Below are 16,433 nucleotides of genomic sequence, written 5' to 3' on the forward strand. Positions count from 1 at the left end.
GAGAGAAGTGGCTTCTTTGCTGCCCTTCTTGACACCAGGCCATCTTCCAAAAAGTCTTCGCCTCACTGTGCGTGCAGATGTGCTCACACCTGCCTGCTGCCATTCCTGAGCAAGCTCTGCACTGGTGTCACTCCGATCCCGCAGCTGAATCCTCTTTAGGAGACGATCCTGGCGCTTGCTGGACTTTCTTGGACACCCTGAAGCCTTCTTTACAAGAATTGAACCTCTTTCCTTGAAGTTCTTGATGAATCTATAAATTGTTGATTTAGGTGCAATCTTAGTAGCCACAATATCCTTGCCTGTGAAGCCATTTTTTATGCAACGCAATGATGGCTGCACGCGTTTCTTTGCAGGTCAACATGGTTAACAATGGAAGAACAGTGATTTCAAGCATCACCCTCCTTTTAACATGTCAAGTCTGCCATTCTAACCCAATCAGCCTGACATAATGATCTCCAGCCTTGTGCTCGCCAACATTCTCACCTGAGTTAACAAGATGATTACTGAAATGATCTCAGTAGGTCCTTTAATGACAGCAATGAAATGCAGTGGAAAGGTTTTTTTTGGGATTAAGTTAATTTTCATGGCAAAGAAGGACTATGCAATTCATCTGATCACTCTTCATAACATTCTGGAGTATATGCAAATTGCTATTATAAAAACTTAAGCAGCAACTTTTCCAATTTCCAATATTTATGTAATTCTCAAAACTTTTGGCCACGACTGTACATACACACAAACATGAATAAAAAAAAATGAATGAAAATAATTAATATTATCAATTTATAAACATTAATAAACGATTTATAATAATTAATGTACAATACAAACGTTTATGTACAAAAATAAAGTATTTAAAAAATAAAAATTTAAAATTAGTTAAAATAAGCAAAAGTATAAAGGAAACATGTGTATGACAGCTTCTTTACATGCATTTTGACTTCTCGCAGCACCCGTACCGTAAGTGCAATATTACAGGCGCAACACAAAAAAGCGCGTCTGGCTTGAACCGCAGTTGTAGACGTCATTAATCTCTCTCGTGAACTTATCATACAATGAATTATGTAAATGTACTTACGATTAGTTGCACGCACACATATATCCACACAATCCTTAAACGGGCCACTTCTAACTAATTTAACTATGAAATATTGACTATAATCAGATTTTCACATCCCAGCCTCAATACTGTCTTGGTTTTCACTCCGCGAAAAGTTTTTGGAACAGTCCAAACTCACGAACACAGGCGGGAGGGTTCGAAAGAGTTCACTTTCAAGGGGTGGCCTTTCTTACATATAGAATAGAAATAGAATAAACTTTATAGTAACAAGTCTTACCCTCGAGGGCCAGTGCACTGCAGAGTTTAGCTCCAACCCTGATTAAACACCTGAGCATGCGAATCAATTTCTTCAGGATCATTAGAAAATCAAAGGTAGGTGATTTTGATCAGGGTTGGAGCTAAACTCTGCAGTGCACTGCCCCTTGAGGGTAAGATTTGAATAACCCTGTCATACAGTGTGTCATTCTGTGCAGCGCTGCTTCAAGTCGAAACGCGCCTAATATAACTGCTCTCCCTCTCTCATAACTGCATATAATATATTGATACGAGCCGTGACTGTTTCCTACACATACAGGTTCTTTTTCAGCAAAACCGGGACGTCTGGTCACCCTAGTGTGTGTGTGTGTGTGTGTGTGTGTTCTTGTATATAGTTTATGGGGACACAAATGTCTATAATGACATGGGTATTACAACGTAAACATGGTTATGAGGACACTTCCTATGCCGTCGTAAACCAAATGGCTTAAAAAAAACAAACAAACGATGTTTAATTAAAATTTTAAACATGCATTTTTCCATGATGAGTAGAGATAGACTCCCAGATAGCAATGAGTCGGCGGACCACCGGCGGCGCTCCGGCGGCAGTAGAAGCGTCAGAATGGCGTAATCGCAAACACGTTTGACGGTGCACCGCCGGCGGCAGCCGCTTTTAGAAGCGGCAGCCACCTTCCTACCGCCTTCGTTCCGCGGCCGGCCCGCGGGCCAACCGCCATCCCGCCGCCGTTATATCAAAGGCAACCCTTCCGCGGCCCGTCGGAGGCAAACGCTGTTTTCGAGCGATCGGTCGCCGCTTATATATATATATATATATATATATATATATATATATATATATACATACATACATATATATATATATATATAATGCAGTTTATCAAGAATAATGATTGATCAAACCAGACAAACTTTCCATTTGACTTTTTAATTCCACATTTCAAAGTACAGTAACTGTCATTGAAACATGATGTCAGATCCCTGAAATATAAATAACAGGAAAAAAAGAGAAAAAAAAATACACACACACACAAAAGAACATGCAGGTTTCCAATTAAATTGTTAAAAAAAAAACAGCCTTAGCTTACAAGCAAATTATAACACTTACAATAATTGTTAATAATATAAAGAGGTCAGCTCTGGGATGAAAAGAATTACCAGTAAACATAAGTAATGAGTATATCTGGTACCAAAGAATGTGCAGGACACCAAAAAAAATTCAGGTATAACATCACATTTACAAGCCATTTCTAACAATAAGATAAGTGGTAATAATTTAGAATAAAGCTCTGGAGTAGAATAGACCATTATATTGGCATTGCTGACCTGGGGTACAAGATGTCTCTTGTATCTGTGATAAACATCTTCACATATATATAAAAAATACTGAGGTAAAAAAAAGTAGTAGAACAGATATAACTGCAATGCTGACCTGTGGCACAAGGATTTACAAGCTATATTTAACAATATAATAAGAGTTAAGCACTATGATAATATCCACAGTGAACAGTGTGGATTGGGGAGTGCAGTCTGACACTTCTGGCTTCTTTAGGGGTCTTGATGTTACTGACTGCAGGATAAAGAAAGGGTTCCAGTTGTCAGTGATGCTGGGGTGTCAGTAGTCAGCCTAGGTTTAAGGGGTCGGCTGTGGGGTCCCTCTCAGCTGTGCGGCACCTTTTTTTTCCTTCCGCCTTCACGGTCAGATGCTCCTTTCAGGTAAAGGGTTTTCTTCCGGATGGCTCCTGTAGAAAATACAGATCTGTCATTCCATTTGAATGGCATAATGCCATACACATCTACTAAATATTTTTTTTTTTTTTTTTTACATCCAACTTACTTTGAACAATGGTCTTCAGGAACAAGTCTCTAAAACATGCTTTATCCCCAACTCCAGTCCAGGTTGTATTGATGGAAAGGTGATTAGAGAAGGTACTTTGAAGCATCCGCCAGACGGTTGTCTTATAGGTCCCTCCCACATTTGATTGCCAAAAACCGAAGCTGAAAATCCAAAAAAAGTGTTACAAATTACATTTCTCTGAAGCTTATCATACATAAATATAAAATGTGACAGGCTGTGGATTCAGACTGTAGAATATGCAGTGTACAATCTTAATTCTACTTTTTACATTACCCTATTGGAGTTATAAACGAAATCAGCACACTTACAAATCGTTCCTGGAGCTCTTTATCCTGCCTCAAACTGTTGTCAAGCAACACCAAATCTTCCTGGGTGTCTAGGGGGAGTAACAGATCCCCTGGCAGGGATAACTCTCCAACAGACACATTGGCACTGAAATGTTGCAGCATAGTGTCCATTTTGTTGTCCATGCTTCGCACAACATCGCCAAACTCTCCAAGACGTCGCAGCATTAAGGTCTGATCTGCACCTACAGGGGTTAAATAAAATAATAGTCAGTCCTGGTCCCTCAACTACTAAACTATGACATTTATATCTAGGTCTACTACATGTATAGCTGGCCCCAGTGGGAATTAAACCAACAACCACAGGTGTTGTTTGCAAGTTGTACCTGATTGCCCAGTGCGAGCAAACGTCTTCAACATTGTCCCAACTTGCTTCACCTGCTCTTGAAGTGAGCCGCTGTCATCCGAAGCTACAAAATGAAAGGCATATGGTAATTTTGTACATACATCACGTACTCTTTCCTAAGTTTGACTTTTTTGTGCATGTTCTTACCTGCTCGTGCAGTGCTTTCCCTCAGAGCTTGGTTCTCCTCCCTAAGGGCTTGGTTCTCATCCATCACGGCTTGTTTTTAATTCTGGAGTCTCTGGAAATCTACATTAAAAAACAAAACAACAAAAAAAAAAAAAAAAACACCTAAAGGCACTATTTTCAATACTTTTAAAACACTGGACACTAAGACATAGGCCTAAAATATACCTTCATAGCTGAAAACTTCATGCTGTACACAAGATGCCAGGGGAGTCCAAGGGCCAATTACAGAGCGATGACTTTCTCCTATTGATAATCATTGACGTAAAAATATGTTTGACGTTATTGCATACATTTAATGAATTGGACTTAAAAATGGAACACTTAGTTTAGCGCAACATATTACATACCTTTAAAGCCAAAACAATTGTCCAACAGTAGGTCTCTTGTGTGAAGTTAACCAGTTATGCTCCGGTCAAGGTATCTGCAAGAAAATGTGAACAAAACCACATTGTTAACGTTAGGAATATACAGTAGCTATGCTGTAGAAAAAAACAAACAAAAAAAAAAAAAAGATCAGCCAAACGTGGAACAGTGAAATTGTTAAAAAATAAAATGTACTCATTCAGTGTAGTGATTCAAGTGAACAGCACTGTCCTCAAACATAAAAAGTACAGCACTTCAGATAAATAACTCATCATAATCCCCTTAAATCCTAGAAGTACAGTAGCAACAGCACGTGCTAGCTAACACTTGCTAGTCACTGTAGCTACATTGTGAACTGAACTAGCAGCATACTTTGATCTGACAAACAAAATTTAAACAACCATCATTCTGCTTTGATAGAAAACAACAAATAATTTAAGTTATACTTAAGTCTTTCTAGATGTAAAGCTTTGGATACCTACTGTAGCTACATGTAATGTAACTAGCAACATTACTTAACCTCAGTGTGTAAGTTACTGTAACAAAGGCAAAACAGCATGTGTTAGCTAACAATTGCTAGCCACTCTAGCTACTGGACTAGCAGCTACTTGTTCAGACTAGTAAGGCAAGAACAAAGATGACTACAGATTTTACAAAGATAAACTAAAAAAAAATGTAAAAAATAATATTGCGTTAAGGAAACATGTACTTACTTAAACGATGGTAGTCCACAGAAACTCGCGATTGAGCGGCGAACTGATGCGAATGTGTGCTCTAATTATGTTGTTTGGGGAGGGGCCAGGAGCTCAGTGGCTCCAGTGCGTCATCGAGCCACCGTTTTAGCTCCGCCCAAAAAAAAATCCTGAACACAGCAATGGTGAAAACCTATACATTTCTAACATTTATAATGTGTTTAGATTTTTTTTTAAGACACTGTCTTAAACATTTGTACAGGTCGCAATTGCAAATTAATCCCTTATACATGTAAAAAGTCAAAAAAATAAATAAATCGAGGTTGCAAAAAAATGAAAGACATAAAATGACATTTCCTGGAATGGCAGAAAGACGAAATATTTCTAAATATTTCATAAATCTGCCAGTGCAGCTGTGAAACCAGAGGAGCTTTTAGATTTTAGTTTATCCTTCTTATCAGGTCAAAACAGAGATTTTCCTGTTTATGATAGGCTATTACCATGGTTGCAAATTAATAAAAAATTATAAAGTATAGACCTACCCAAGATTTTGGCCATGTTACAGATGTCTTTCACTGTTCACTGATGTAGCCAGGCATTAGTGAAAAGTCTAACTTCATCAATTTATTCAGCTAAATTGTTCATACCATGAATTAAATATCTATTTTAAAACCTAATCAGAATCAGAAAGATATTTATTGCCAAGTAAGTTTTACAAAAGGAATTATTTGGTTTTTAGCATGTCTCAATTGTGCATAAATCAAAGAAATGTAAACAATTTTCACCTAAGTGCAAAAAATAATTTTGCATATAGCATATTAGGCTACTCTATCGCTTTCATAGTTTCAAAGTAATTTAAATGTCATTTCCTAAACCTTACCTTATCATGGAATCAAGAGTCAAGAATAAACCCTAATGGCTTTAAAAAAAAATAATAATAATAATAATAATAATAATAATAAGGGATTTAATTCACATATAGGCTATTTAATTTTATAATCGCTTCAGATGTGAAAAAGTAGTTAAAATGCTGTCAGTTCCACTTCCATTATAACTCCCAACATGCTAAACATAGCCTTGGCTGCTGGTCGATTTTAGTAGAAATCCTTGTATTTCAAAGCGGCTTGCCGCCACCGGCCGCGGTCCATTAGACGGAGGCAACCGCCAAAGAAAATGAAGCAGTCGGCCCGCCGGCTTTTCGCCGGCGGCATCCCGCAAGAAATGGGAGTGACGTATTCGGCGGCAAACGTTTCATCCCCGCCAGCGGGACGCACCTATAGCCGACAGCTTAGGGCCGGCGGCAAAAAGAAGCCGGGCGGATATTTTTTTTGCTAGCTGGGGGGATAGAATATACCGTTTGTACAGTATAGACAACCGTTACGTCTAAACTACATATTCGTGTGTGTGTGTGTGTGTGTGTGTGTGTGTGTGTGTGAGAGAGAGAGAGAGAGAGAGAGAGCATGGTACACGCTGCTAGAAACATCATACAGCGCTCGCTGTTCCTGCCAGAGTTCAGCGAGGTTATCCTCTTAGGCTGCATTTAAACTGCAGGTCTTGATGCCCAAATCCGATTTTCTGACTATATCCGATTTTTTTTGACGACCCGCTTACATCATCTTTTAAAAGTGACCTGTATCCGATTTTTGCATTTACACTATACACTGCTGAAACTCCCAAACGTAGACGTTCTAACCCAGAAAAGGAAGTAAAACAGCACGAAATACAATGGATGCAGATGCAAATAAAATTATACAGTGTTTTGCTTTCCACAATATTTTGAAAAGTCAACAAAAAAAAAATCAGCAAGACATTGGTCTCGTACGGCGGAGAAAAACGCGCTTAAACTGTGCCTCCCCATATCTCGTGACATGTCTTCAAACACGGATTTATTTCTGTAACAACCCTGCATTTTTGCCTGCACTGTCTCTTCGCCCCAAAGACTTAAAAGACATGAAACCTCCGCATTGCTCCACTGTGTGTATCCTTCTTCCTCCATCGCACCTATAATAAGTCATGTGATCTCAGTTGGTGGTGTCCACCTGAGCTGACGTCACTTTTTTTAATGACGTACGACTCGCATTTACTGGGGAATATCCGATTTGTCTGCTTACATGGCACACGCAAATGCACGTATCCGATTCATATCCGATTTATTACCACATATGAATGAGGCCTGAATCCGATCTGAGAAAATCGGAATCCATGCGGTTTTTTTCCGGCTTACAAGTTCACCGGTCATATCCGATCTGTGCCACATGAGAGGAAAAAAATCGTAAATTGGGTCACTTGAACCATGCAGTGGGGCCTTAGTCAATAGTCCACATTCGCTGTGGCACTGCCGTCTTCGTCTTTCTTCTGTGGTTTTCCTAGTTCGTGATTGGTCAACTTCAGATAGATCAAAAAATCAGCTCGTTCAACCGCACACGTCACGAATTCAAACCGATAGCACACGAACTTTTTAGACATGTTTAAAAATGATCGGGAGGTCGGGGAGTGCTCGTAAGGCACTCTGCTTGGCTCGTAATTCCTCACACATGATACGAGCCGCGACCATACGAGCATACACGATTTCCACACGATGGAAAAAATCGCATGCGAACTCGTACGCCAGCAAAAATCGCAACGTGTACACCCGCCTTTAGTGTTGCCACGATTCCACCCACGAAACGCCTTTTCCTGATTTTCACAGAGCATATGTTATCAGGGCTTCCTTACATCTACCCGTGTCACTCCGGTACTCGCAATATATGTATTTCATTTACAGTTTTTTTTTTCTTTCACAATGCATTTAACCCATTGTACAATACTTCACTTTTCAAAAGTCACTTTTCCTAAATTCTTCACACAGTGGGCACAGCATCAGTCTTTGTGTGCTACAGAGACGGGGATACAGTCTTGCCACCCCTGTTGCCTGCCACCCCTGGGATACAGTCTTGCCACCCCTGTTGCCACCCCATTTATAAATCAGATAATATTTTTTAAGTATATTTTATGTTCATAGCCTACACGTTGAAGAACAAGGAGACCCGCAACAAACTCATCTCAAACAGAAATCGCAGATTTAGAATCCCCTCCCCCTCACAGTCACAATGGTTTCACCCCATCACCAACACGGCAGCGACCATCGCGAAATTTCACCAGTCAGTGGCAGCAGCCAGCAGGGCAGGCTGCACAGTGCATTTGTCTGCTGTACGCAGTGTCTCGGAGAAGAGAGCTTGATAAGCAATTAGCAGTGAGTAAGTTTGACACCAAGTCGAAAAAGTGCATAAGCAGACAGTTAACCCTGCAACAACCACATTGTTACGTTATTTACATCCGCAATACTTTGGGTCATCGAATTTTTCTATGATCGTCAGGTCAGATAAGGGTCTAACATTAGTCTAGCTCTTTGTGTGTTTAAACTACTGCTGTCACAAAATTTTCGTATGTTTTCTGCATACAGTATGAAGCTTCACAAATGCCTGGCATCCATAAATGTTTATCTTGGGCTGAAATGCCCAAACTATAGTTAATATGAATTCCATAGCTCCTGTGGATTTTGAGGTCTTGCCTCAGAAAATTGTGTTTTTGATGTTTGCCCTCAAGTGTGATCAGCAGTTTAAAGTGATCAGCAGTTTAGAGTGTGTGTGTGTGTGTGTGTGAGAGAGAGATTATGAATGACATTCTTATGTACATTTTAAATTGTTGTAAGTTATATTGTAATAAATCCAAAAATAATGTTTGACTAAAAATGTACTTCACTGAGTCTTTATTGAATATGGTAACATTACAACAATCCTGCACGGTTATCATTGCAACAATCCTGCATTATAATCTTGATTCAATCCAGATAACCTAAATCTATTGATGGCTTATGTTGTATGACTACATCTGTCATATTACCCCCAAATCTCACTAGAAGACATCATTTGAGGGGTATTTTTTTTTTTTAAATCTCCTGGGGAGCATAAACCCCCCCCCTCCCCCCAAGAATTGCTTTTTCACACAGTACAATTTAAGTATAGAATACACAGACTGTTGATAGTGATTACACAGAGAAAGGGTCAACAATTCACAAATTAAGACCCCATCATCCAAAAACCCAGCTACATCTCTGATTTGACTCCCACTCCGTGTACTGTAGTGTAGAGAACAAAAACACATTCAATGAAAACCGTAGCATTTTAAATTATGAATAATGTCCATGGCCCCCCTCCTGAAAACCTCATGCCACCCCTTTCCCACCCCAGGAAAAAATCTCTAGATCCGCCACTGGTGGGCTAAACTGTGAATTGTTTAGGTTGTTATTGCTTTGGCACAAAATATGTCAAATGACATGAATTCTTTTCTCACTAAGAGAGGTGATCGCGGGCCCCCAAGACCTCAGGGCTAAAACTGTGAATTGCACTCTGTCATTGTAATATAGTATTTGTGAACACAATTGTAGGTCTATGTGTCAGGCCTTAAATCCCCCAAAACTGTGCATAGGTGCTTGTTTTGGTGTTGCCGCCCCTCGCTACCCCTTTGGCAGCCTAAAAAATATTTTCTAGATCTATAATATTTACATCAAGTCCCCCATGAGATTTTAAGTTTATATTTCAACAATTTAACGACACAGAGGTTCACAGTTGTCTAATGTGGCTTGCTTAATGGTCACGTGACATGCAGGTATAAAAAAACTGAATATTTAATTTTTTTTTATATTTTCTTTTTACTTTTTTATTTTAAATTGATATATTTTAATGATATACTGATTAATTGAATGATTTAATGATTCTGTTAATGAAAAGCGAATGCTTTGAAGAAACCCAGATCCAATTTCAAAACTTTAGAGGCATAGAATGTTGACAAAAATGTAATATGTTGTAATCATCCTTTTAATAAGTGATACAGAAAGCATTTCACAAAGTCAAGAAAAAAGTGAATTTTCAGTTCATCGTTTTATCTCTTGACTCATCAAGCTGCTCTTCTTCATCATCATCATCATTCTCAGTGAGTGAGTGGACACGGACGAACTGAACTCTGGACTGGATCTGGTCTGGTCTCCTCAACAGAGAGAGGAGAATCCACAGAGTGATCCTCCATTTCTGTGTCACCATTGGCTGTAAATTTAAGAGAAGATGAAAATTACAACTTAAATCTTAATTCGGAAACAATCTCGTGTTAATAAATTATACCACGTTCTTTTAAGAAGAACAAGAAGAAGAAAAACTTACCCCCACAGGGAAAAAACGGAAGTCATCATCTTCCAAACAGCAGACAGACAGAAGCAGACAGAAGATGAACACACATGTGTGACTGCAGCTCCTGTAACATTACAGTCTCTTATTGTATCGCATGCGCCATCTAGTGTTTTGTTCCACCACCTAGCTGCTCTACTACTGAAACACCCCGCACAGTTATCAGATGAAAGGAATTCCTGTTATTTGTAATAATTTAAAATTATCGTAAATAATTGTGGTTCGTTTTCGTGTAGGAGACCAGGGACAGTTGTAACAGGGGACGGTTGTAACACCTTGAATTCCTGTTTATGAGTAGCTTTGATTCATTTAAACAGTCATAAAATCAGAATTCCGCTAAACACGCAAATATCTGAACTCTATCACTTAACACTGATTATTTTTGGCCTATTATTATTATTCCTATAAGCCTATAGGCTACAAAACAGAAAACACGCTACACAACATAACACAAGACAAGCCGTTCAGAACATGCTATAGCCTAAAGTTTTAATAAAAAATTAAAAGAGATAAAAAAAAAAAGAAGAAGAAAGAAAGAAAGAAAGAGAAAGAATGAAAGAAAGAAAGAAATAGTTTAATGACTTACTTGTTGTATCTGAGTTTTGCATGTTCGAAGTGACTGGAGAAATTAAATCCCTTGCCTCGGTTATATTTCGTCCAGAGCCCTTGTGTAGACAATAGTAGTAGAGTATACAGCGGTAGTACTACTGAGTATTCGAAGCATTTCCTCCCTTTACTGAGCAATCCTATAGCGCCATATGGTGGCATGATTTGGCAGTTCATATCTACAGAAGTTCAGGCAGCGCGAAAAGCTATTGCAAAGGGTTTTAAAACTCTTTCCACATACCGCCTCTGTTACCATTCCTGAACCACCCGCCCGTTTATCAGATGAAAGCTAACGTGTTACAAAAAACCCTAAGGTATACAGGACTAAGGTATAAAATACAGCTAGATTTTTATTATCTTGTCCTTTAGGCTACTTTTCTTTTTTTTTTCTTAACAGTGTTTGGAAAGAAACGCCTTGCACCCACAATTTTTTTTTTGCATTGACTTGCAGTAAAACAAAGATTATGAACACATTTATTTTATTTTATTTTATTTTACTGTTTGTTTGTTTGTTTGTCTGTCTATCAACCGAACACATCTGCATTAAAATATTTAAGTCCCCGTGAGAATAACACATAGGTTCACGGGTTTCTATGTCGGTAACATGCAGGTATCAAATAAAATATTTAATCTAGTAAACACTTCGTTTTATATATATATTTTTTATTTTAACTCAGTTTTTTTTTATTTTACATTAAATTGATTTCATAAATTTGATTTAATTAGAAACTTTAAAGGAAAAGTTTCCACTCAAATAAATAAATAAAAAAAAAAAGGTTTTGCTTAGCATTTCAGATTTCAGACGCACGCATTTAACATGCACGACATGCCCGAAACAGCCTGGATAACAATTGGGTAACACTGTTGTCAATCAAACTCATCAAGAATTATGCAAAAACACATTTTATTTATTTAAGTTATAATAGTTCTCTAATTGTGTTAGGTGAAACAATAATTATTTAACAAATATGATATGTTTATAATAAACTGGGGTTTATTATAAACATATAATTCATGATTAATGCACATATGCAGAGTTGAAAAAAAATTATAAAGGTGAGTGGAAATGTGTTTGAGAGTCATTTTTCAGTACAGCACTGCCATCTTGTGGTGGAAGCCATGTAACTGATTGTATTGCAGGTCACTTTCTCACAAGTCCATCTACTCAGCTGAGTTTCAGGGGCATCATCGAGAGAACAACAACGCAATATCAACAAACACATTCATTAGTATGTGGCTATTCATCTTATATTTAATCTGCGTGGAAGGTAAGATAACACATTATATGGATATCTTAATTGTGTTCTAAGGTTAAGCAGATGAAATTATATTTAATTGCCCTCAATACAAAAAGTAAATATACACAATTCATAACAAATCTAATCTTTAACAATATACAGTATATGAATGTTCAGACTGTTCTTTTTAGTCATTGTTTTACAGTCAAATTAGAATAAATCAGCTGTGAAATCAAGTTGTGGCAATCTATTTCTTGATGTCATGACACCAACAAATTAAAAACATTGACATAACGGTATAATTGATGTCATAACCCATTTCCTGCTGAGAAAGAAAGAAAGATAGAAAGAAAGACATTTAATTTGAATTTGAATCGTTTTTTTGTAATTTCTTACAAATAGCCTATGTATCATCTGTTTATGTGTCTGTTTAAAGTGTGGCATATTTTCATTTCTGCTGTTGGTTTCACTTTTCAAGATAAAGAAACAAAACCTGTCCTTCACATGCAGCATTGTGTGAAACCACAAAGCGTTTTCCTTTACCCCTTTTTAAATCATGTTCTGTCAAACCGCAGACCTGCTAGTGCTACGAAACAAACATCCATTAAATGAAGAAATCAAAGATCTTGTCATTATTTCAAAACCTTATCATCGTTCAATCAGTTGTTTGTATGTCAGGCAGTTTTGATTTTTAGCCACTATATCACACTTCAAGCTTAAATCTGGTTAAGACATTTAAAATGATCTCTACAGTCTCTGAATGATCTTGGATCTATGGTTGTGCTCAACCACAACACTTAACACACAAACCTCAATGACAGTGACAATCAGCAAATGAATTTTATCATCACCACACAACAGATAATTGATAGTGATAAAATCAACAGCAGTTTAAACGTCATTGCAAAGGTCAGTTGCAAAAACAATAATCATATATCAGTAATCACATGCTTATGCATGCTGCAATGGATTTTGGGAGATTTTAACAAATCCAATATGAAATGGTTCAGACAACCATGCACTGCTTTATGTAGATAAAATAATTCACATCTGTTTCATCATATGACCCAGGCTATATTAAACACAGGTTTGTTTGGTGTGTAGACCACATGTGGTGAACTGTTGGTTGCCCAGAACATCAAACCACTGAAATTCAACAGGTGTTTAGAAACTGTCCTTGTAATTACTATATTACTAATGTGTTTACCTGTATGTTTCACTTGTTTTCATGTAGTTTCAGTGGGTGGAGAGGTTAATGACAGTGCAAACAGTTAAAAGTCACTCTGATGCACAGCTGGAGTAATGCGATGTAAAAACACATGCATTAGGTGGGGTGAGACAAGATGCCAGCATACAGTTGAGATTTCTAGGGTGTCGAAAAGATTTCCTATTAAAAAAGTTATGAAGAAAGATGGCTGCTTAGAATGATTACAATTGTAAATGCTTAATGCTCAGAATCTATCTAAAGAAATGAAATACAATTACAACCACTTTTTACTGCTTTAAATACAAATCAAGTCAATGAAAATTACAATCCACCATGTATTGTGTATATATGAGTATATTTAAGACATAATTATCCACATAGCATCCCTTAGCACAACTCATTTCCAGGTAATTTTTATACTGTACCTTTCAAAGCTTTCAACTGACAAATAATGGCTGTTCAGCTCTCTCACTTGCCTCAGCAGCATCAAGGGGTCGCCTAATATTTAAAACATAACTACAATTTCAAATAAAAAATGAGTTGCATGCTAATGTTCTACTTGCAAAAAAAAAAACCTTTGGGAACTGAGAATATGATAATACATTACAATAACTATAACACGTCCAAAGGTTGGTTTTTTTTTTTTTGGTGTATTGTCTGAAATGAACCATACGGTTGGTTGAGAAATTCTCTGGGTAAATCGACAATCCACATTTTTGTCCACGGTTTCGGCTTGAACTTCCTCCTCACTATGTAACGGGTTGGTTCTGCGTGGATCAGATGGAGTGTTCTCTCAGTGTATCCTTCAGCGTGAGTGAGACCCTCCTCCTTTCCAACCTTTTTTTGTCTCTGAACCGAATCAAAAAATAAAAAGAAATAAAAAATCAATAAAATACAACATATAAAACAGCAAAGGGAACACCTGGACATCTGTATATTAGTCTATAAACAAATAACACTTTAAACAATACCATAGATCTCTATAATTTGTATTATCCTGCCTAAACAATTACTTTTAAAAATACATTAGGTTGACTACAAAGTTCCAAAAGTTTGTGTTCATTATGCTTTAGGGTTTGAAACGAAATACGGGTTGAATTGAGAATTCTCCTGGGTAATTGAAACAAATCCACATTGTGTCCACCATTTCGGATTCAACTTTCCTCCTCACTAATGTAATGGATTGGTTCTGGCATGGGGTGGAGTGGAGTGGTTTCCTCAGTGTAAATCCTGTCAACTGAGTGAGGATACCTCTCTTTTGCAAACTTTTTTTTTGTCTCTGGACCAAATAAAAACTCAGTTATATACAACATAAGCAAAACTACTACATCATTGCTACAAAACAAACTAACATAAATCATTATGGTGATTTTAATTTAATATGCATGCTTACAATCATTTTTTATTAAAACAATGCAGATGTACTATATCCACTCTGGGGGCACCTTTCGTTTCAATTACAGAATGTAGGCAGCTAGGACTCACCCACTGCACTCTGTATGAAGAACTGTACAATGGCCTTCCCTCTTTCTCTTAGAAGAAAATTCCATCTGGTTAATTTTACTTTTAAAGCACTAATGGGTAAATTACCCCTTTACATTTCAAATTTACTTATTTAACAAATAGTGTTTATAGGACAAGGTCGTCAAAAAAACTGTTATTAGTTATTCCATTAACAAAAAAAAGAACTTGGAAAAAAAAGCTTTTTCATTATATGCAGTACCAAGTGTTCTGGAATGAAACTTCAAAACACCTTAAATTTAGATATCACTTCAATCCTATTAGTACTTTTAAACACCTCTTAAAGACATCCTCTGAATGAACGGTGATGTACTTGTTTTAAACTAGGTACTATTTAAATGATATGTTTGTTTTTTACTTAAGTTTAAATGTGTATTGTATACATAGAGCTTTGCCTGTGTCTTGTAATTTTGTCCTGTCTTTTTTTTATGTTTTTAATTTGCAACTTTTTGGCCGGCCTGTCTTGGCCAGGACCTGTGAGAAGATAAATAAAGGTTAAAAAAAACGAAGGGCCAATATGTTAAGCAGTATGACATCTGTATACAAACCACTGATATTTAAACAATACCATACATCTTTCATTTTTTATATATACAAGAGAGATCTTTAATAATCATTAAGAGGACATTTTATCCTAGGGAGATGCAAAATCATAAACAGAGAAGATTAGGGCAATTATATATTATGAATTAAAAAATATTTTTTATTGAGCAATATTACAATATAAATTACTTCACTTTTGCTTTTTCCATATTGTCGCTTCATCTACAATGTCTGTTTCGTCATCAGAACTTTCTAAAGTGTTTTTTTTTCAGATCTAAACAAAGACAAAAACAACAGCATTGCACAAAGCTTCTTAATACATTTTCCACTTGCATACAAAAACAAGCTGAGTTTGCATTTCTAGAAAAAAAACCGTGATTTGTATTTTAAAAAATCAACATGTAAAAAGACATTCCTGTAGCGATTAGCCTACGTTACGACCCCTCCCTTATGGCAAAGAGGGGGGCCAGCGTGCTGAAACGGTTTCTGTGTCTAGCAAGACAAGACAGGAGGATATTAACGTTATAGTAATGAGTACACATTCAATATATATATATATATAGCAAAAGAATAATAATGGGTCATGTTCAGTAATAAACGAGAGGGATATAGGGAGGGATATCTGGCTGCCAGCATCCTTAAGTCAGGCAAGCACACTCATTTTGACTGCGTCATAGAAGATAAACATGGATGAAACCAAAATTACTGAAGTGAATTAGTATTTATCCAACTTACTGAAACAAACGTCAGTACTAAACTGCATTTAATCAGTTAATAGTTCGTACAGGTTTATCAAATTCAACAACAACCGTTATACTTACTCTTGGGTGGAGCGCTAACGTTAGTCTCCTGCTGCCTTGACGTCGCGCCATCTTCTCATACATTTCGCGCCAGTAGTAACAGACGGGCCCCAATTGGGATTGGCCGAAAATTGTTATAGACGTCTGATTGGCTACGACTTATTTAAAAAAATAAAA

The sequence above is a fragment of the Cyprinus carpio genome, chromosome A2 (genome assembly GCF_018340385.1).
Source record: "Cyprinus carpio isolate SPL01 chromosome A2, ASM1834038v1, whole genome shotgun sequence".
NCBI classification, from domain to species: Eukaryota; Metazoa; Chordata; class Actinopteri; order Cypriniformes; family Cyprinidae; genus Cyprinus; species Cyprinus carpio.